The sequence below is a fragment of the Buteo buteo genome, chromosome 11, assembly GCF_964188355.1.
Source record: "Buteo buteo chromosome 11, bButBut1.hap1.1, whole genome shotgun sequence".
Taxonomy (NCBI): Eukaryota; Metazoa; Chordata; class Aves; order Accipitriformes; family Accipitridae; genus Buteo; species Buteo buteo.
The window spans coordinates 5,542,496-5,563,814 of record NC_134181.1 but is presented as its reverse complement, the minus strand read 5'-3'; the positions used below and the strand labels follow the sequence as shown (position 1 = coordinate 5,563,814).

The 21,319-nt window shown below is 40.0% G+C and overlaps 1 protein-coding gene across 1 annotated transcript in view; it reads left to right on the top strand.

Annotated features, from left to right (window-relative positions):
- CMIP (c-Maf inducing protein) overlaps positions 1-21,319 on the top strand; it is a 138,192-nt gene that overhangs the window by 26,430 nt on the left and 90,443 nt on the right. The window lies entirely within an intron of this gene.

Below are 21,319 nucleotides of genomic sequence, written 5' to 3'. Positions count from 1 at the left end.
TGTTACCCCAGTGAATCTGATAAATCACAACGTGGTTTCTCATGATGTGCTTTATAATTGTGCAGTATTACCTGTGTATCTTTGGCAGGGAAGTAGAGCTATATACTCTTGTCCAAAACCAAATCCAAAGTCTGTGTCAGAGCAAGAAGTGGAAGAAGAACTTCAGAAGTCCAAGTTAAACAACAGAACTGAATGAATATTGGAAAAAAAAAGATTGTCTTGTATACAGGCATTTCTAATCCCAATATAACCTTCTTTTAACATGGCAAGCCGGTTGTTGTTACTATACAAACACCTTTGGTAATGAAGGTTTTTGAAGTCAAATTGTGTTTGAGTTGTACAAAGATTAAAAAAAAAAAAAAAAAAGCTGATGAGCTGTTCTTAAAAGAATATTCCTTCCTGGAAATGCTTAAGAAATTTTACAGAATTGTGTCGTGTCACCCCCCTATCATGAAGGTTTTTTGTTAAATGATGTTTCTAATACTTGGTGACAGGTTTATATCTTCAAATCCTTGTACAAACATGAAATAAAGCATTTAACTGTGAGCTACTGGAAAATAAGGTTCAATGTTCAACTGTAGTGCCTCATTCAGCCTTTTCTCTTTCCAGTTTCATTCACCAAAGAATTTCTAATAAAAGGATATTTCTTAGTCATGGGTGACTTGTTCTGCAGTGGTGAAGGTGTTTTCTGATCCTCTGTCTGTGTCTTATGTAGCATTATTAATCTGTTTTCCCAGTCATCTGTATGAATGTATGATAAAGGCCAGGAAAATCGGTTATCATCAGTCAGTATCTCAATCTCCAGTACTGCTAAAACACCTCATTTGTCAGTTCCTACATTTTATAACTTTATTGTTGCTGCTTGTTCATTGTTGCTTTATCTCTGGAGGTTAGAGATGAATTTTAGAAAGCAGGTTTTCAGCTTGCCTGACGAATATGTTGTTATTAATTTCCATATGGTACCAGACAAGCTTTTCTTCCATTTCATTAGCATTGTTGTTGACTGTTTCCTGAAGAGTTGTACTGATAAGTTTGCATTTCTGTCCCTCAGAGAATGAATTGGAAACCCCCTAGTAACAGCTAAGGGGAAAGTAATAGTGTACCATCCCAATGTTGAAGGGAGAGTAAGAAAGCAAGTGTTGCAGATTTACCTGAAATTATCTAGTTAGGAGGGACTGCTGCAAGGATTGAAAGTGAAGAGAGTAATTCTGGTTGGAAAAGTTGCTTTAAGTCACAGGATGAACATGATGTCATGTTCGTGACAGGCGTGATGTTTTTCTCCATTTCAGTGAGTCAGATTTTTGTTCTGTTTGTCTGGGTCTTTCAAACAGCAGCAGAGGAGTGATAAACACTGGGACTGGAACCTTCTGAAAACGAAGCCATTTTTTCCTCAGTTTTACTGCACATGGGAAACTTGCTCTGACCAGAATTGCAGACATTCAGTGGCACTCTATTATTTAAAGAATTGAGAGCATTCATTCTCTTTCACCCTAAACAACATTTTGCTGTACTTGTGGTCATCCTGAGCAAATCCTTGTGTCTTTGAGTGTTTTTTACTGCATTAGGCCAGTAGCATTCAATAAACAATGTTAACTTTATGTAGCTGTTAAATACACTGACCTTTAGTATGGGTTTGCACAAGCCATGCACAATGTGAGTACCACTGAAATACCATGGCTGATTTAAGCAAGTTGCTGTGCTGCAATCAAAATATGACATTTCTATTACTGAACAGATGCTTCATCAGCGAAAGTGCCACTATTTCCCAGAACTAGTTCCCTCTTTCCATCTTTTGATGTTTTGGTGTGGTACCATTTTTCTTTCAGTCTTTATTTCCTCACCTGATAAATAGAAGTAAAAATTCTGTGTCCTCGGGAATAACCAGGTTAATATTTGCTGAGTGCTTTGAAGCCGTACGGTCCCATGATATGCTGTATGGGGTCAACGTGACTATTGCTAAATCACACTCTGGTCAGAATTACAGTCATTAATGGCTCTGAGTCTGGGGAAAGAGTCACTGCAAATACTGCAACTGTTTCCTTTTAAGCAAACAAAACCTCTTGACGTTTCTGCTGAGCAAGTTATAATGGCTTAACTTATTAAAATGCTGCGGAGTGTGTTGTTCCTTATTGGCCACAGTAGCCTTTTTTCATTTCATTGAACCAACTGATTAGTGAAGTTGCACCAAAAATGATGGTGGTTCTTCAGCTCAGTGGATTTGGAGAATGGCTTTCTTGCTGTTACTCAAGTTTGTGCCCTGAGATCATGCAAGCTACAGTAATTCAGCAACAGGAGAAAAGGGGAACCTAGAATCAGTGACGCACGTTCAGTAATTCTACTTCCCATTCCCAGTGTCTTGGCTTTGGGTTTTCAGCACATTAATCAGCTTTATGGAAGGGAATGCCCTTTTGTAACAAAATTTAACTCTGTGTTTCCTGGTGTGTTGATGCTACTGTACCAGGTGTCCTTGATTTCTGGTGGGATACATTCAGACAGCTGTAGTAGGGGCTCACAGTTGCACCGTGACAAATGCTGTAGCAGAGGTATTTTTGGCTTCAGGATCTCCCTGTGCAGTATGCACTGTGCCTCCTTGAGATGAGAAGAGTGAGACTACATGCGCATTAACATTCTGCAAGGGGAATGGGAAAAATAGGAGATGGGGCAGCCCACAAGGTCCAAGGAGTTCTTGGCTATAAAAATTACTTAACATAAACTTTTAACATCTTGGATTTGCCATCTGTAAAAATGGAGGCAATTTCTCCATGTTTAATCACCTAATAATAGCGATCAAATAATGGAAAACCAAAAGCAAAACCACCCCCAAAAGAAATAGTAGAACAAAGTGAGGTTGGAGAAGCTATTAAGTTTTTTCTGGGGTGTGAACTTAGAAATTCTTCAGTCAATCTTTTCCTTTGTTTTTTACAAATCAGAAAGGGTTTCCATAGGGAAAATAAATGAAAATATTGCAAATAAAAATAGGTCAGTAGAAGAGAGAACGGACATATTCTAATTTAGTTAAAATCTGTGTGAAAGTGTGGGATTATGTTCTCCTCTGCGGACAACTAGGAAAACAAGACTGGTTGCCAGTTGAATGTATGTTTGGATAAGCGTATGCTTGCAGGTGAGAGATGTCGGGAGAGAGGAAGTGGGTTAGTCCTTTCATGTAATTCTCATTTTGTAGGTCTCAGCTTTCTGCTTTGTGAACTGTTGTGAGAGATATGCAAGGTGAAAGGTTTATTAGTCAAATGCTTCAGGAAGTAGATTCAAACTGAGACACTAGCTCTAACCTTATTCACAGCCATCTCTTTTTTTTCACTGACTTAAAAAAGAAAGAAACCCCAACAACCAACCCCCCTCTTTAGTCTTAGCTAGAATGAACTGCAGTAGGCAGCTCCATTTTATTTTGCTTTTTCTCTCAACTGGAGCTCTGATGTTGCTCAGGCCTTTAATTAGGAGGACTCCTCTCCCAGATTCACATTGGGACTGTGATGAGCTTGGAGGTAGAGGGGTCAATTTTATCTTATTTATTCATTTCAGTAGTTAATCATAACCAGGCCCAAATATATTGGTTCTAGGATCAGTGCTGCCTTATTTTTTATCCTTTTCTATCTTATTTTGTCCTTTTGTGATGATTCTGATTCAATAGACAATTAAAAATAATGAAAAACATCAAAAGGAGAGTTACTGGTACTGAGCTGAACATGTACAGCTAAGGCTTCTGTCAAGGCTGGGTTTCTCTCACGGATTGTTGAGGCTCAAGAACTGTAAAAGTTCCTGAGGATGCTATTTCATGGTTTGGTTTAAGCCCGACTTAATCCATACTGGAAACAACAGGGTTATTTTCCCCCAAATTGCCATCCAGTCCCATCCCTCTTGTACACGTGCCTGACTTCTGCAGCTGCATAGTTGGATTAAGGATGTGATCAATCTGCAGATTTTGTTATTCTTTTATTTATTTCGGTGTTAATTTTTAGCCCTCAGTTCTCAGTTTAAACTGCAAAATTTATGTCTCTCAAATTCCCTTGTGAGTGGGTAGGACTTGAGGGTACTCAGCCTTTACTGGAAGCCCTTGGTGTTTTGCAGGATTAGACCACAAAGTGCTGTGGTGATCTGCACAGTGTACATATTTAGATCGGCCTGAGGTAGTTTGGGTAGAAGATTATTTGGGGGAAAGTGGGGGATTTCCTGCTTTTCTGGTACAGAAAAAATTCAAATAATTTCTCATAACAAGGCTGTGAAGGTTTTGGTTTAGCAGTTTGCATGTGATGGGCGTATCCTGTGAGGAAAGAAATGGTGTTTATCTAAGATGCACGGCAGTGAATGACAGGACAAAGGTTAGGTGTGTGTTGAAAAGGCTGGGCATTGATTTCCTAAAGATGTTTTTTGAGAGCTATAGCTATCAGGGAGTGGAGACCTCCCTCTACACAATTAGGCATGTTTTGATCAAAAGTCACTGAAAAAGATATGTCGGTTTCACTCTTAATCTCTTACGCAGTGTTGATAATACTGTCAGCTTTCTCATGCTTTACTGAAATAAAGTGTTTTGTTGAAGTCTGGCTCAGTGATTTTGCATGGACTTCACCCCATATTTAAGATAATTGCTGCAATACATTTCTGCCTGAGAATAAATTGATTTCTGAATGGCATAATTATTTCTTCACTGCTTATCAAACTGGTCTCTCCAGGCAGTTTGTTTAAAGATCGGATCCTTTACGCTTATGGGGGCACTGCGGGAAGGTTTGTTGATGGATTAGTAAAAAAAAAAGAAGTAAAAAATCTAAAATCAGAAAACACTAGGCTTCATGAAACAGAGCCTGGTAGGTTTTTATTTTGGCTGTCAGGTTTAATTAAGCCTTGTGTTCCCTCAATTTTTAAGAATAATGCATGGTCTTAAGTGGTAACTTAAGAGCATTTAACATACCTTTAGCAGTTCTGTCCTCTCACCTGCATGAGCTAGTCACTACTCACCGTTGCAAAAAAACCATGCTGCTTTCCAGCTAAAAAGCCCCGGTATCCCTCTGCTTTGTCCGTTTATGTTTTATTCCAGGCTTACTGAGGTGCCTTAGATAAAAACAAAAGCAAGGGAGAAGCAAGAAGTTGGATCTGTTGACAGCTATGACAGATCAAATTCCAAGCCAGGCCATGGGATTCCTGAGAAGGGGCTACTTAAAGAGGACACTCCTTTGATTAATTGGAGATAGGGTGACACCTTGGACGTCAGAACTGTATTTGAGCTTGGAATCAGACGCAGAGGGTCAAAGAGATGAGATGCTTAAGGGCTGAAACGTGATCCCTGCTGCTTCCCTCCCTCCCTTCTCCCCTTTCTGGCAGTTGTACAGACCTGCAGGTCCTGCTCATGTGGCTTCGTTTTATGTTCAGGACTAGCTTTGCTAATCATGAGTTCAGAAGCTTGCAGCAGAATGGATTGCTTTTCTGCACTACCTGATGTTTTCTAGCATTGCCACGCTAGAAATCAAGCTTCTTTATAGCCTTGCAGTCCCCTTGGTTCAGGCTTTGGAAACTTCCACCCATTGCCCAGCTAGCCTTTGAAGACCTACTTATTTTGCCCCAAGCAAGTTTCTCATCAAGGACAATGTTTTTTGAGTGGTTAATTACTTTTCCTTATCTTCCCTGATAGCAACTCTTCTACATGTTTGGGGTTTTTTATGTGTGGGGTTTGTTTTTGTACCCCCCCCCCCCCCCCCCAAGTGCAGGTTGCCAATATTAAAAAAAAAGTAAGGAAGGTCTATGGAAATAAAGATTTACTGCCTTCAGTGCCTTGTTAGTGGATGCTGTGGAGAAATGCAAGGAAATAGCCTACAGTGTAAATGTAGATTTAGTTCAAAAATTAAAAATCTCTGTGTTTTCTTGATGTCTCAACTAGAAGAATATTTGGTCTCTTCTTCTTCCCTTCACTCCTTCCTTGGGCTGTGGACGGGTTTACTTTAGCCAGGCTGCTGACCCAAGATGAAAGACTTGGGATAGAATTCAGCTTACTTGACTTCAACAGTATAAAGCTTGTTGTAAAGGCGTCTAATTAAACCAGTCTGCTAAAATCCTTTTGTTGTCAGCTGAATTCAGTGGCTGCTGAGAGTAATTCATACTCCGAAGGTTTAGTTGTTTAGTGTCCAAAGGGCAGTCATGTAGTCAGGACTCAAATCAGGCATTTATGGAGCATGAATACGCTTGGGCAGTGCAGGTTACAGTGAGGCTACCTTTCTGTAGACATTTTGTAGGGTCTTGGTGATAGTCCTGAGTGTGTGTCACCTATAGGTTTAGATGCTACAGGGCGCTTTTAATTGGACCTCTGTGTTGAGTTCTCTTTGTCCGTCGTGCACGCACATCACGTGTGGTTGCAGGTTTGAAGTCGGTCAACTGTCTATAGATGCTGGGGGGTAGCAGGCAGCAACTGCGGCTGGTTTGCTCAGGCGTTGCTTGCGTGCCACACCGAACCCCAAGCATCTTAGGGAGACCAAGTGACGGAAATAAGGTTTTTAAAATATGCAGGACCATTCTTTGTAAGGCAAGTGTACTTTAAAAGTATTTAAAGAGGCAGTTTCAAACTGTATGAAAACCTCCAGAGATGAGGAAATTACTAATTAACAAAGCTTTTAAGCTGTACCCCTTTTTGATTCTGGCCCACTTTGATAGTGACCAGGACCTTTCAGTGTGTAAAGACTTTTCAGCTGTTACCAACACTGTTTTTTGGGAATGTTTTTCCAATTTTTGATATTTTGATTACAGAAATGCCCCCAAAGTATTGCCTTTCATTGAGCTCCTCAGTAGGCTGGTAACTTGCCTGATGAATTTTCTCCTGGGCAGATGAGAAATGTTGACAGGGACACTATGAGATGATGACAGTCCTTTGGCAGGTGTTTCTCCCCATAGCTGCTGGTTGGACTCCTTTTTGAGTGTTGTTTTTCTGAGTTCAAATTAATAATACCTAAAACATGCTATAGAATTTCTCTTAAGCAAACACTTGAAGGCTCACTGTTGCGGGAGCATGAATTATTACATGTTGCTGTTTTGGAGCAGTGTCTTGGGAGTCTTGGCTATGTTTTTGTTAACAGAAGAACTATAAATCCACTTCTACACTAAACTTGGTCAAAACACTGGGAAGTGATTTAGTATAGTGCATAGTGCTGCTCCCTTAACTTAGGGTCATTAAACGATGGGGTGGTTTCAGTAAATTCAAGTGACCTTGCTTTTAAAGCTTTCTTCTTAATTGAGGTGATCCTGCATTGAAAACTGTCGAAGAGGAAACACCTCTTCGGAACAAAGAGGCAAACAATATTTGTGTTATGGCCAGAAGGGCTCTCTGTGGTAGTGTAGTCTTTACAAAAGAAATAATTATGCAAAAACACATGCTAAGAACAACATGGTTGAGGAATTTGATTCATTACCGGAGCATAATGACCAAAGTTTGAACCCAACATGCAACCAAGAGGCCATTTAAAACAATTATGTATTTCAAATGGGGAGGCATAAAAAGCAGCAGAAGTGTAACTTTCTTTGTAGGTTACCTATGGCCAAAGGCCTTTTCACCTTTCTGCATGTCATAAATGAGGTATCGTGGAAGTTGCACAGGGTTCTCTCAGTTGCTACCAATCTTTAAAAGCCCATTCCAAAACACTAGACTTTTTATCAGCTGGTTTACAGCCTTCGTTAAGGTAGGGTTTGAATCTGACCAGAAAAAGAATGAGGTCCTGCCTGTTATGTGATATGACTCTTCTGCTGCTGCTGTTCTCGGATGTATGGCAGATGACCAAGAACCGTAGCAGGAGGCTGTATTGTGTGTATTGACCACGGGAAGAGATTATTAACTCTGTAAGCTTGTTTGTTCTGTTTTGAAGGAGCTTTACAGTTTTCACTGATGATGCTGAACAATATAAAGTGGTCTGGTTCTGGACTTTGTTGGTTTTCTTTTTTGCTTTTTTTCCTTTCTTTTCCTTCATGGCTTTTGAGACTGGCCTTAGAATAAGCCTCAAGTGGCTGCTCGTTTTGTGGCTGGATCCTTATTTGTAAAAATGAGCAGTACTGCAGAGTTACCATGGAAGCCATGCAAATGGGATTTCTGGAGCACAAGTTGCAATAACAGGGAGACAGGACTTTTTAAAATAAAAACCTCTTTTTAGCTGTTCTTCCTTGTTTGTAAATGACACGTGTTTTTGTTTACATAAATGGTCTACATATATAATCCATTTATGTGTGTTCCGTACATTGAGCAATCTATTTTACAGGCAGTTAAAAATCCAACATTCATTAAATGTTTTTTTTTTTGACTTTGGGAAGATCTCGAAACTGGAGTTGTTTCATAATCCCTCAACCTCCCACAAAATCATTTTGCTAAAACTTTGGTTTTCTCTAATGTATGGTTTTCACATTTGGCAGCACAGTAGTGCTTTTGTTGTTCAAGTCATGCAACAATAGATTAATGTGAGGCAGACCTGAATGCTAGAAATAACTAATTTAGTTGTCTCTGGAGCCTTTGAGATTTTCATACACTCCTGAGGTAGTGTCACTTGTCTTCAGTGCAGTACTGTAGACGAGAATGTTTCATCAGTTTCTATTTGTATTCCCTATACCACAGTGTGTCTGTGAGCCCCAGTCTTGGGGCTGGTGGTTGTACAGGTGCAGAGCATGAATATAGCCTATGTCAGGAGCTTTGCAGTCAGTGGGGTAAACAATACCTTGGTCGGCTCAGGCCAGGGATCATGGGGAGGTTTTTTCCTTAATCCCTTCTGATGGGTCAGTCTGATACAATGGCCTTGTAGTATTTTCACTATTATTTTAATCTTGCTTCTTCTCAGTACACTTTTTGACACCACTGAGTACAGCTTTTCTTCAGCTGCTCGTGCTCACTTCCAGGGTTTTGTCTGAATGCTCATTGTTTGTTTCAGGTGTTATATTTATGGTAAGGCATGAAAAAACCTTGAGGATGGTAGTGCTGTTGCCCTTTTCTTCCCTTCATCTTGGAACAGCAATAGACCTTGGGTGGGCGTCTTCCCATTTTTAGGTGAGGTATTGTGGTAATTACACAATTTAGGTGTATCCTAGATGAAAATAATATATTACCTAATATAGAACAGTTCAGGAAACAATATGATGCTGACATAGCATTTTTTCCACTTGTGTTTTGAGGTTGGTTGTTTCCTTCTAGAAGAATATGTGTCCTTGGATAAGGTTGTTTGTGCCACATAAATAACCAAGCATTTCAACTTCTTGGGTAATTCTCTAATCAGAACAGAAGATAGTCCAAATTATTCCTATTTTACCGGAAAAGCCACACCCACTTATATCACTGTAGGATACAGTTAGAGTTAGTAAACCAGCCTGTGAAATGATAACAGAGTAATTTTTTTGTATGAGCAATAAACACAAGACTGCTAAATCCTTTTCAGGCATACCGTATTCCTGTATTGTATTGATTACTAACCAGGTTTTACCTGACATCTCAGAATGTGATCCATAGATATTGACCTGCACGGGAACCTGACAGGCGGCTGAAAAACAAATGAACAACATTGCCTGGACCCCTACCCCTCCCGTCTCAGATTTGTCCCTCTGCCATCCAAATCCCAACTACTTCTTGGGATTGGTGCTCACTGAGTAGTGTGGTTTTCTCTTAAATTAGCCTTCTGTACAAGCGATGCTCACACAGTGGAATTGGGTCCTGAAAAGCTCCAACCTTGGTGATTGCTTTTAACTCCAGCTCATACTCCTCAGGTGTTTAAGGGTCTATAACAGACAAACATTCATTATTTCCGGTTTGATTTAATTTTAGATGAACCAGAAATGAAGTATGAGTTCAATGAAAAAGAATGCGAGAGGGGTGAAGAAAGAGTTGTTGAGATGCATGAGGAAAAACAACGTTGTATCAAGTCCTGACTACATAGGAAGAATTAGTCATGGTTCCTCAAAAATAGGCAGTGACTCTGTTCACCTTTCTAATTAATCAGTTTTAGGTTAATTAGTTATTAATTCTGCTTGAACATGAAACCTTTGAGTGGGTGTTTAGTTTTGGTCACTTGCAGTTGATCTCTTAGGATACAAGTAATGTTCTCATGACTTATGGTAATAACTTTGTGTGTTTAGCTCAGTGGTACTCTAGGAATTTTTGATTTGCAGCTGACCCTGTATGTAGTCTTCAGAATGGTATTTATTTTCTCTATCCATCTTAGTTTCTTTTCCTGTAAAGCAGTGTTAATCTTTAACTCTTTACACAACAGATTATAAAAGTATTAATCATCTAATGTTCTTGCAGTGGGCTTGTCTTCAGTGCCGTCGTCACTTCAATGAGTACATTAATGTCGTAGGACTTGGATGGAGAAAGGAGTGACTGCGGTGTGAGACATCGGGAGCCGTGCGAGGGAACTGGCTGAGCAGAGAGGCTGGCTCAGCAGGAAGTGGTTGATGAGTTACTCGTGGAAACTTGAGTTACAGTTTGAGCTTGCGAATATGATAAAGAAAAGTCTTTACAGGTGGAACTGTAGCATTATTTATTTTTACTCCACAGAACTTGGCTTGTCCCTTGTTCAAAAACAGAGTCCTATCCTGAAATGTAATAATGCAGTCAGCTGTTCCTAAGTTAATTTCAAGGAGGAAGAGGTAATTAAAAAAAAAAAGCAGCAATTAATAATAATTTGTATTAAAACCAGCTTCTCTTGGTCAATATTGACATATTCATTTGAAACTTGCCACTCCAAACAATCAGCCCCAAGCTGGGAGCAGAAATATAAAAGGAAAATGGTCACTCTCCATGTGCTCTCTAAACTCTTTTAATAGCTGTGGCCTGTTCCTTTGACTACATGGTACACAATTTCCAGGTTGTGCCAGGGTTATTGTAGTTCTGGCCTTGAAGATGGTTGTACTGCAGAAGGAGGAATAAGGACCTTACAACTGGAGTATGAGAAGAGTCTGCTGAAACCTGAAAATGTACTTTTTGGACCTTGATTGTTATTACCTACTTTTTTTTTTTTAAGTTTTATTTTTATTTTAATGTAGTTTAAGGGATTTTGTAGTGGAACTGATCATGTGGTATTTCTTTCTCTTCAGAGGAGCCAGGAGTTGCTAGAGGCTGGAAAAGTGTTATAGGGGAAATCACTGTGTTTCCCTAATCTTAGATTCTGCACTAGAGATACATTGATAGACAGTGCTGGAGGAAGAGGACGAGATGGATGTTTGAACTCATCAGTAGGGCTTATGTTCCCTCCCTGCCAGGGAGTAATGGGGGGCACTTATAGCAGTGGATGCTGGGAAAGATGTCATCTAAAAAAAGAGTATTTAGTTTTGTCAGGGTATTCTTGTGGACTGAGGAAGACTGGGTTTTGAGTCTCTGCTCTGAGGACATTTCTACATAGGTAAGTTATTGCAAGGTAAGCAGCGGTGAGAAAGTACAGTTAATTAGCTCCTCCTACATGATCTCATTTGTGCACTAATAAGAACTTTATAAAAGGCAGGAAACTGAAGAGAACAAAGCTTGAACCTGAATCTCCATGTTTTCACCTGAAACCCCTGGCTTTACAGCTGTGCAGGGCTTGCTTCTGTTCTTTTCATCAGGGTCTGAGAAAGGGAAACCTAGGTTGCGTATTTGTTTGCTTTTCTTTTTATCTTTATTTATTGGGAACACGAAAAGGTTGCCACAGAATAATTTGAAAATGAGAAGTGGGATTTTTTGCAGTTAAAATAATATTGCTTGTACCTCTGAATTAACATTTCTTGGATGAATCAAAATTCTCCTATAGGATAAGAACAAGAAACAAAAAAAATATCCTTAGATAAGTGCTGTGGTTGTACAGGAAGGAGAAAGGGAATTACATGGAGGTACTGGCTCATAACTCAAAATTCAGTTTTAACTTGGAGATTCTTCTGCTAGTAAAACAGTCGCCAAACTTTTTATCCAGATGGACTCCTGACAGTAATTACTTGTACGTATGGTACAATCATTGCTACTACTCTCACAGCTATTCTTGAAGAGAGTTTTTGTGTTAGATATCTATTACTGATCCCTCTGCTTTCTAGGCATAGCAAAACACTATTTTGTGGGAGTATTGATCTCTACTGGCATTGATACTGCCTGTCTGGCTTCTAGTGCATCTCAGGATCCAGCAAAGTTGGTTGTTATTTTTGACAACTGAATTGCATCTTTCGGAATTTTTTTCTTTTTATTTATACTCTCTCCTTGTAGCTACCCAGAAGATGTTAAAGCATCGAGGGTGTAAGTGAATTAACTGATTTCACAGGAAAACTACCAGCGTGTTTTTGCATCCGTGTACTTCAGGTCACATCTGATGCAGTTTTTGTTCTCTCTAGGAGTGCCCCTTCTGCACACAGGCACCTTCAGGTGAGAGGGGACTGTGCTATGACCGGGTGGCAAAGTCCTGGACTGGTGCTGTGTGCGTTATGTGGGGAGGCTGTGCACCTGGAAGTCAGGTGCTGCAGAGCTGTATCACCTCTGTCCCTTTGTGAATCTGTCCCCTTGTATTTGTGCCATCTAAAAATTCAAACAAAATGTCAGATAACCGTGGTTCCACAGAAACTCTCAGTATTATTGTTGGAGGACTTAGATCAGAGGCCAAAGAACAAACTGGTGATGGAGGTTCAAATATCACTTCTTCTCGGATGCAAGACTCAGTCCAGACGTGACTGAAGGACATGAGCTGTATTGCGATGTATGTAGGGGCTGCTCTGTGGTGAAATAGGGTAGTGACCTCATCGTGACGCCTTTCACCTGCTGATATGTGTTGTTCAAGTTCACCTTTGAAACCAAGTCACTAGTCTAAATTCTGTTGTGACAACTGGAGTGCAAACAGGCTTTGTTAATCTGTGTTCAATAGGGATGCCAGACGGCTCTTTGATGTTGAAAGTGATTGTTTAACAGCTTCTCTCTTTCTTTTTCCAAGTGTGGCACAAGTCAAATGCAGCAAAGTTAATAAGCAGTTCAGCAGCTGAAAAGGCCAGAGGAAGAGCCTGACAAGTGTTTTAGGTGCCCTCCCTGTCCAGTGTTACCAGTGGAGCTTGTCCCATGGAGAGAGTACTGACATTTTGACTTGGACTGCATGGGTGAACAGTTGGGCCAAGAGCTGCTAATGCTCTGGGACTGTGTCTAAAAGGTGGGGACATAGCAGTGTAAGCCAAAGAAAGTGAATGAAAAGCAGTAGTTAGGAAAAGAAATATTCCAGAAATTGAGCTGAGCTGAGAGCTCTCTCCTTTCTTCCCCCTTTCCTGCCCTCATAGAAGAAACATAAAAGAAGGGTTTTATACAACCTTATGGCAAAATAGTTGCATGGAAAGACAGTTAAAAAAACCTGTCAGTAATTTTAAATGTATTTAATTAAATGCTGTGCTGAGTAATGTGCTGAAATTGAGCCATTTTGAGCAGAAACAAAATACCAGAATCATACATGGACCTATAAAAAGCTGGTTGTGTTGTAGATATTCAAGAGATGCCACAACGTGGCAGTCTGTCACTTGTGCCTGCTATTGAAATTGATTGCAAAAGTTCCTTTAGATTTCATTGAACATCCTGAGGTATAAAGTTTTATGAGGATTGAGCTATCAAAACTGCTACACTCCATGCTGTTACTCATATTCTGCTTGTTATTCTCTGTCTTCCAGTAACCTACCCTTGCAGCCTGTGGGTTACAAGGTCTTTCACCACCTTGAACTCGAAACATTATATTTCAGCTAGTTTTACAGCTGAGGCCAAAATACACAGAACTCTGCATCCGTTACCAGTTTATCTTGATCACCATAAACAGTAAAATGAGTGTAAATTGTGCCCTCTGACAGCCCTTTATACATATGACTGAAGTCTGACTTACATGCATGTAAGTGCTGCCACTGAAGTCTAGAAGAACATCCCTTTTAATAACTTGGGTCCTCATTTCTTTGGGTTGATTTACCCAGCATGACCACTGGAAAGTTTTGTTCTTTAGTTTCTTTACGTTGTAGGCTTGCAGTGTATATGAGATTTCTAATATTTGGGTATCGTTGTAGAGGAACAGTTTTATTCTGTTACCACATATTTAATCTTCCATTGTTGGATATAAAAATGCAAAACTGATAATTGCAAGTAGCAATTGATCCTACAGTTCAGATTTAAAATAACAGACCTTAAAATACTCTTCTTCCTCGCCCTTGTTTATCTTTCTTTTGGAAAGATACTTCTAAGTATCAGTGTCTGATTTATGCAGTGGAGAGGTTACTTGTTTTAAATCCAAACACTAAAATGAGTTTATAGAGTCATGTGCCAGCAGAAATTGAAACACTGGTTTGCTGCTGGTGTGGTATTTGCAACTAATTGAATTGTGGAGACTAAGAAATGAGTAGCTCAGCTTGACTTCTTGGCACTGCAGAATTTTTACCCTGGTTAGTAATTTTGAAGACTTGCTTGCAAACAATGGTTCAATGGGTGCACTCACAAAGTTGTGTGGGTAGTGATGTCTGAAAAATTTACCAGCTGCATGTTACCCAGAAGCCTAAATCTTCTGCCTCAGAAATGTGAGAAGAATGGGAATGAGAACTGAAGTGATCTATGGGCTTTGTAAGAATGCCAGTTGAGAGAAACTGAAGGAGATACTAATTTGATTTTTTGCTAACAGAAAGCTAATGGTAGAAAATGGAGTGATTGGCTGTATTTTTAATAGTTCTCTAAATCTTGACCAGTACATTATATTCTATGAAAGGGACATTTGAAATGATTTGGCTTGCCATTACATTCTATAAATTTGAGTAAGTACACTAGCGGTTAGCTAACACAAACAAAATAGGTAATACAGGAGTATAGGCTAGTAAAAGCATTGCCAAAGGAAAAACAGAAGAAAAAGGAAAAATTGGAAGTAAACATCTTTAAAGGTACTAGGGGCTATTATCTTCAAACCTCATTAACTGCTTTCCTTTTCCCCCTATTTAGAAGTGTCTTACCTCAAAGGTAATTTGTTTCATGTTCATCCAACTTTAATGGTATTCATTTTTAATTAATTTAACAGTAGCATTGTCCATCTGTCAGTGCAAACCTAATCTGTTAAACAGATAAAATCAACATGTCTACAAGTTCATTGTAGGTCGGCAGGCAACAGTTGTGTATATGCATTCAGGGTTCTCTATTAAATAATGCAAAGACTTTTATACAAATACACAAGTGGAGAGACTTTTGAAACTGAATGTGCCTCGATGTGCTAATACAGAATGGCAGATAAAGTGTCCTAGCTCATGGTTCGAGCATACCTAAAGCTGGTAATCTTCTTTGCCAAAATCTGGACTTAGTCTCTTACACAAATGTCCAGTTTTTCAGTAGAGTGGAACCCTTAGGAGATGCTGATGAAGAATGCTACAGAATGCTCAATGTTTCTCATATTTGGCCTCTAATTCAACATCCTTACTTGGAAACCCCATCTCCTCCATGTGCACCACCCCCTGAGTTTGGATTACAAAAGGCATTTTGAATGGAAACAATTGCTGGATGTGCTTTGCTTTTGCACTTTTTAAAGTTGGCTGTGTAGTTGTGAATAGAGGAGCATGTATATGTATCTCCGAGAACACTGAACTTTTAATGAAAATGTTACTTGTGCTACTGGAGTTTGAGAACTGTTCTCTGTTAAAATAGTTTGAAGTAAGGCAAGTGTTTTAAAACTATTCCAGTTTCCTGTTTGGATGCTAAAATGTGCTTTTGAAAAACAGTTAAATTTAACACTGTGTTTTTGGTTTGGACAGAGATAAGCATCAGCAGCATAAGGAGAGCAGTTTCCTTTGCTACATTTGAAACAGGGTCTAAATGGTCTTTATGAAATACCAGGTAGTGTGACTGTTTTGTATACAGGTACCTGACTGGTGGGAGCCAGAGCAGTGCTGTCTCTAAAAAGTGGGCAGATATGGGCTTAGATTCCTCGGGAATTTTTACTTTTGCAATAACCTGCTCCAACAGCAGTTTAAAGCAAGCTCTTGCATCTCGCCACACTGCTCCAGGTTTGAACTGTGTTGACTAACCCAGTGATACTTGGATGGAGAGTTTGCTCATCTTTATCACTTGAGTAGCACAGGTCCTTGTGTTCTCAGCTGTTGTTAGGCTTGGAAAGGATAAAACCCTGAAATAGGTCATTGCTGCTTGAAATTCTTTCACAGCCAGGCCTGACTGTAGGGGAAAACAACTGCTTTTCCACATTTTGTATGGACTCTGTGTTCTGGTTTCGGCTTTGACTTGCTTTTCATCATTTACCTAAGCAAAGCTCTTCACAGCTGTGAGAAGCAGCAGGCTGCCAGTGCTGAATGGCGTGGGATACCCTGATGCTGATTGCTGTCTGTACTTCTGCATGTAGCTGAGCTTGCTGTGTTTGCATTTCTTCCCAGTCTTTGAATTGGGATTCTTTAAAAAAGACAAAATACTGTAGAATTGGGAAGTTACTCAATATTTTGAGTAGTGTGAATCTAAAGCTGAAATTACTCATTGACCTCACTGCATCGGATTGTTCAGTTTGGGTAAGTGGTGAAAAATTTTAGTTAACTTTCAACCAGCTTTCAGTGGTTGTAAGCTGTAAAATATGAAGTCAGTTGTAATAAAAGTTGCCCAAAGTTCTTGTTTTAATTTGTGTCTTGTCAGAGTTGCTGGGCAATTAGTGGAAACCAGTGTGTGCATCTATCCGGACTAGGTGGCTGCCTTTTCAGTAGGGTCTGCAATGCTGCCACTAGCATTGTTGCCATCTGGAGTTGCTAGCTGCTCAGCATTTTTGAGTGTCTGGTCCTGGACATGTAGAAATCTAGTATATATGTATTTGGCTGTTCATTCTTCTCTAAATCTGTGACCAGGGAAAATACCCCTGGTCATTCTTAACACAGTGCAAGGATGGATGCTGCAGGTCACAGCCTTTCAACTCTTTCTTGGCTAACCGGTTGAGTATGTGTTGTGAAGCCAGATGAAATGCTTGAAAATCAAGTGCTTTATAAAAAAATACTAGACTATAAATAGAAACAAATCCTCTATAGTATAAATCTGTACAAAGAAATGAGATTGAGTTTATAAGTAAAGCAGAATCAAGTTTTAGAAAAGGAAATGTGTGAATCTAGGGGGTCTCCTTATCTCTAGAGGAGGGTGCCGACCCAGGAACGAGGTGTTTCTGAGCTGGTGGAAAAGGCCATTGCTGCACTGACAAAAGCTGTCAGCTGAAAAGTTGTTTGTGTGTAAGTGCTGAAGCTCCTCAGGCCTCCTGTCCGGTCATTCCCGCCCCCACACCATCCTTTGCTTGGGTGGTCCAGCTGTTAACAGGCAGCCTGGTGAGTGAGGTCAAGAAATTAATCAGTGCTGAAAAAAAAGAGAGGGGATTATTTTTGGCCTGGATCGGTTCCCTGATCCCATTTACCTTCCAGGCCCACAAATGGTTGAACTAGCCCATTTGAGGGGACAATGGTAAAGCAGAAATGGGATGCAGGAGGAGGGAAAAGGTTAGATCACAACTCTGCCTGAGAGAAATAGCCCATTTTCACTGACTGTAGGTTAACTAAAGAACTTGAAGGCCAGAGGTTTATTTTAGGTTGTGCTGACTCATGTAAGCTGTAGAAGCGGCTCTATCACATTCATTTTCCAAGCACCAAATTCTCCTTAAAAACAAAACCGATTTGATCAGCCCAGTGAATTTCAGTCCAAAATTTTTCGGCAGGGATAGGGCTTTGGTTACCTAGCATTCATCCAGTTCTGGCTGCGTTAGGACAAATTCAACCTTATGAACTTCAGTATAGATATATGTTCTTGCCATGCTGTTCCTGTAAAGATTATAGATTAACTAGTGTTCTGTGATAACTATGGTTTTATTATTGGGAATTTTTAGTACTAAAACTTTGCTTGAATTCTCCCTTAAAGAAAAAAAAAGAAAAAAAAGAACAATAAGTCTAACCAGGGATGACTGAAAACTGAAGCAGGGGGGTTCTGCTCCTTGCTCTGTCACTTCTTCAGCCATTTGCCATTGGGACCCAAATAGCAAAGAAAGATGGGGAACTGGCAAGCCACCTACCAGTCTGCTCCAGAAAGGCATGACTCTTCAATTGCATGCTGAAATGCCAGGTACATTAAAATGCGCAACTCCTCCCAGCACCATCCTGCTGGGAAAGGTGTGGTGCAATCTGTGTGCATGTGCAAAGGTGTTGGTTTTGGTTTTTTTGTTTTTTTCTTTCTCTCTTCATCAGGTAATATATTAAATTTTGGAGGCAACGCTGCAATTAGAGAGGATTAACTTGTTGATGTCAGATTGGCTTTCAGGGTTGCTGCTTTGTCAAGCCTTAAGTTACGAAAGTAAAACGTAAAGGTGGGTCGATGACCTTGTCTCCCAGGGGTCATCTCCCTGAGCTCATGTCAGGCTAAGGATTCCTCTCTGGACTGCAGAGGAGAAAAGCAGATTCTGCCAGCCTCAGTAGCTACAAATCATCGTGCCAGTTGTAGATTCATCCTAAAATACCGTACACAATGCCCAAGACCAGCTGGCATGTTGTACTAGCCTTTTAGCTAAAAAGCTAAAGTTTTGGTTTTAAAATCTCAGATTTTCTTAACAAGGGTATTGCCAGACACTGCTAACTAGCTCTATTTCTTTTTCAAAAGAGGACTGTACTTCCAGTTTCTGGAGTGGTGGTAACTGTTACAGGACTAACTTCATCTGGAGGAGTTGGTTTCCACCATTCATCGTTTGGAAACTAGTTGCTCATTGTTGCAAACTGCACTGAGAGTACCCGCACTGAGACCAGCAAAGTTACACTAATATGCAAGCCTGACACAAATAATATCATATTTGAGCTCACTGACTTGTTAACATGGATGCTGGATTGCCTTTCCAAGCCTGGTGCCACGTACCACACAAAGGTTCGGAAGTTTTTACCATAAATAGGTAAATGTTTGGCCACTAAAAGCACGTTGAGAAGGGAGATATTTCTTGTTACCTTTGTCCAAATGGCTGTTCTGAGCCAGTTGGGAAGGATCTGCAGATGTTTATGGAGTTTGGGCCCCCAACTGACCCATATTCATCATCAGCCAGTATAAATATCTGCAGTCATGTGAAAAGAGAATGTGTGGTGGATTTCTCCTTAGTCCAGTGTCCGTGACGATGCAAAGTTGTAAAGTTTAGTCCACAGAGAAGTGATTTTACTTATTTTCTAAAAGTGCTCTGCTAAGGTAAAATGGCTTGCCTGGTGCCAGTAGACCTGTGGTGGGAAGAGACCTTACACGGGAACATTCAGAGAAAGACAGCTCAATTTATCTGGCTTTACTCTCACCGTCTTTCACTGAGCTGAGAAATTGGCATCTGTATTTTTTGCTTTCAGTGCCAGCATCGGCTGCCAGGAACTGCTGCCTTGCTGGGTAGGGCTCTCTGATGAGTGGAAAACCAAAGGAGCACAGAAGAGTTGTTAATTACTGCAGATAGACAAATCAGCTTCTGAAGGACCACCCATGGCTTAAGCACACTAGTAGAGATATGATTGGGCAGGGAGTATTTTACTGTGTCTTTGACCCTATCTAAGCACGTGAACAAACTTTTCAGGCTTTTTTGATGCACTAGTACATATGTCTGATTCATCGCCTGGGAACTCTGGGGAAACCTTTCCCTTGAAATAGGAGCAGAAAATTTGTTTTCTGTATTCCAGTATCTGCTGGACTATATATGTATTCACAGTCTTTTCAGCACTGCATGAAGTTTCCAGTTTTTGAGAGAGTGAGAGAGGGAAAGAGAATGGACTTGATGTGAATGCTGCAATGTGGTGTGGCATTCTGACATTCTCATAAAATGGCTTTTGATAAAAGTCTGGGCTGATGAAGGTCACAACCTGCGTAATAGATCTCCCAGCAAACTCATGTACTGGGACTATTAAACTTCTCCATCAGCTACGTTCAAAATACCACTCTGCATCGCTTTCAATCCAGTCCCTTCCTCCTGCTCTGCTTTCTTCATCTCACACGCCATTAACTAGTTCAGGGCAGGTGGAGATGAATTCAGCCATTGCACTGTGGGTCTGCCCATGTTTAGGGGAGGTTCTTGGATCTGCACAAAGGTTGCACATAAACAAGTTATGTTTTTTGGGGAATGGTACTTCTGTTTCAGCGTATGGATTATGTTCGACTCCAGCTAATACTAATGTGAACAATCTGCAAAGTACCAAGTAAAGAGTAGAGAAGATTGAATGGCGTGAACAGAAATGCATGTTCTTTATGGTTGCTGAAGACATCATTTGCTCAAGTTTGTCAGGAAGTTTGGTGATGTGTAATTTTTGTTGCTCATTAAAAGAAAGTGTTAGCATTTTAGAAGTAGGCTTGTTTTCCAGCAAATACGATGGTAAAGTACATTTGTTGTGGGAGAAAAAAGTACTTTAATGATATTTGGGAACATACTGAATTCAGTCCTTTGAAGTACACCAAATTGTCATGAGGTGTTTTTTACAAAATTAGATCTATCTAATATTTTATTTTCACGTAACTGTCCAGTGGTGATTTTTGTAAATTATGCTTTGTAAAGTACACTTCTGATTCAAAAGAGTGTCCATATTTATACCATTTCCACTAACTTTTATCTGGTCCCGAACGTTGACTCTGAACAAAGTACATTAGAAATAAATTTGGGAAGAATTATCCACTGTTTCACACACACCTGGGATGTGCAGCCTTCATTATGACATGTGTTACCAATACAGGAGTTGGGTGACTATCGTCATTTGACCGTTTAGTGTATAAATGGTAATTACAAATAGGACTTGAACATCTAGTAATTTCTAACAATATTTGACTAAGAGTGATCTGTGCTTTTATGACCGTAAGGATGCAAATTGTGCTGAAGATCCTCTCTTCTTCCAGAATCCTTTGTGCCTGCATGTGTGTGTGTGTGTGTATGTGTGTGTGTATATATATATGCATGAGTACTTGGCCTTTATAAGTAGGAGAGAAAATTGCTTGCTGAGATCTAATCTTATGTTCTTGGTGTAAATATTCTTGTACTCTCACTTCCTTCATTGTTTAGCTAACAGCTGCCATCCTCTGAAAAGGGAGCACTGGAGCATGAAGAGAGATGGGAGGAGGGGGAATCTCCCATGCTGTGTGCAAATGTACCATAATTGTTTACGTTCATTTTTGGTTCGGTTGTGAGTGCAAATCTTGTAACTCTTCACATCTGTTTTGGGCATTTTCGTCCAAGGATGTGACAAAACTAATGAATAGCTCCTTTTACAGTTAAGTTTTAATAGCCTGGTTTAATTGAGGGGAAACTGATAACGCTGGAAGATAAGCTCTGAAAGCGACTGGCTGGTTGGGTGACTTTAGTTTTGGGTGACTGAGTTAAGATACTTGTGAGCTGTT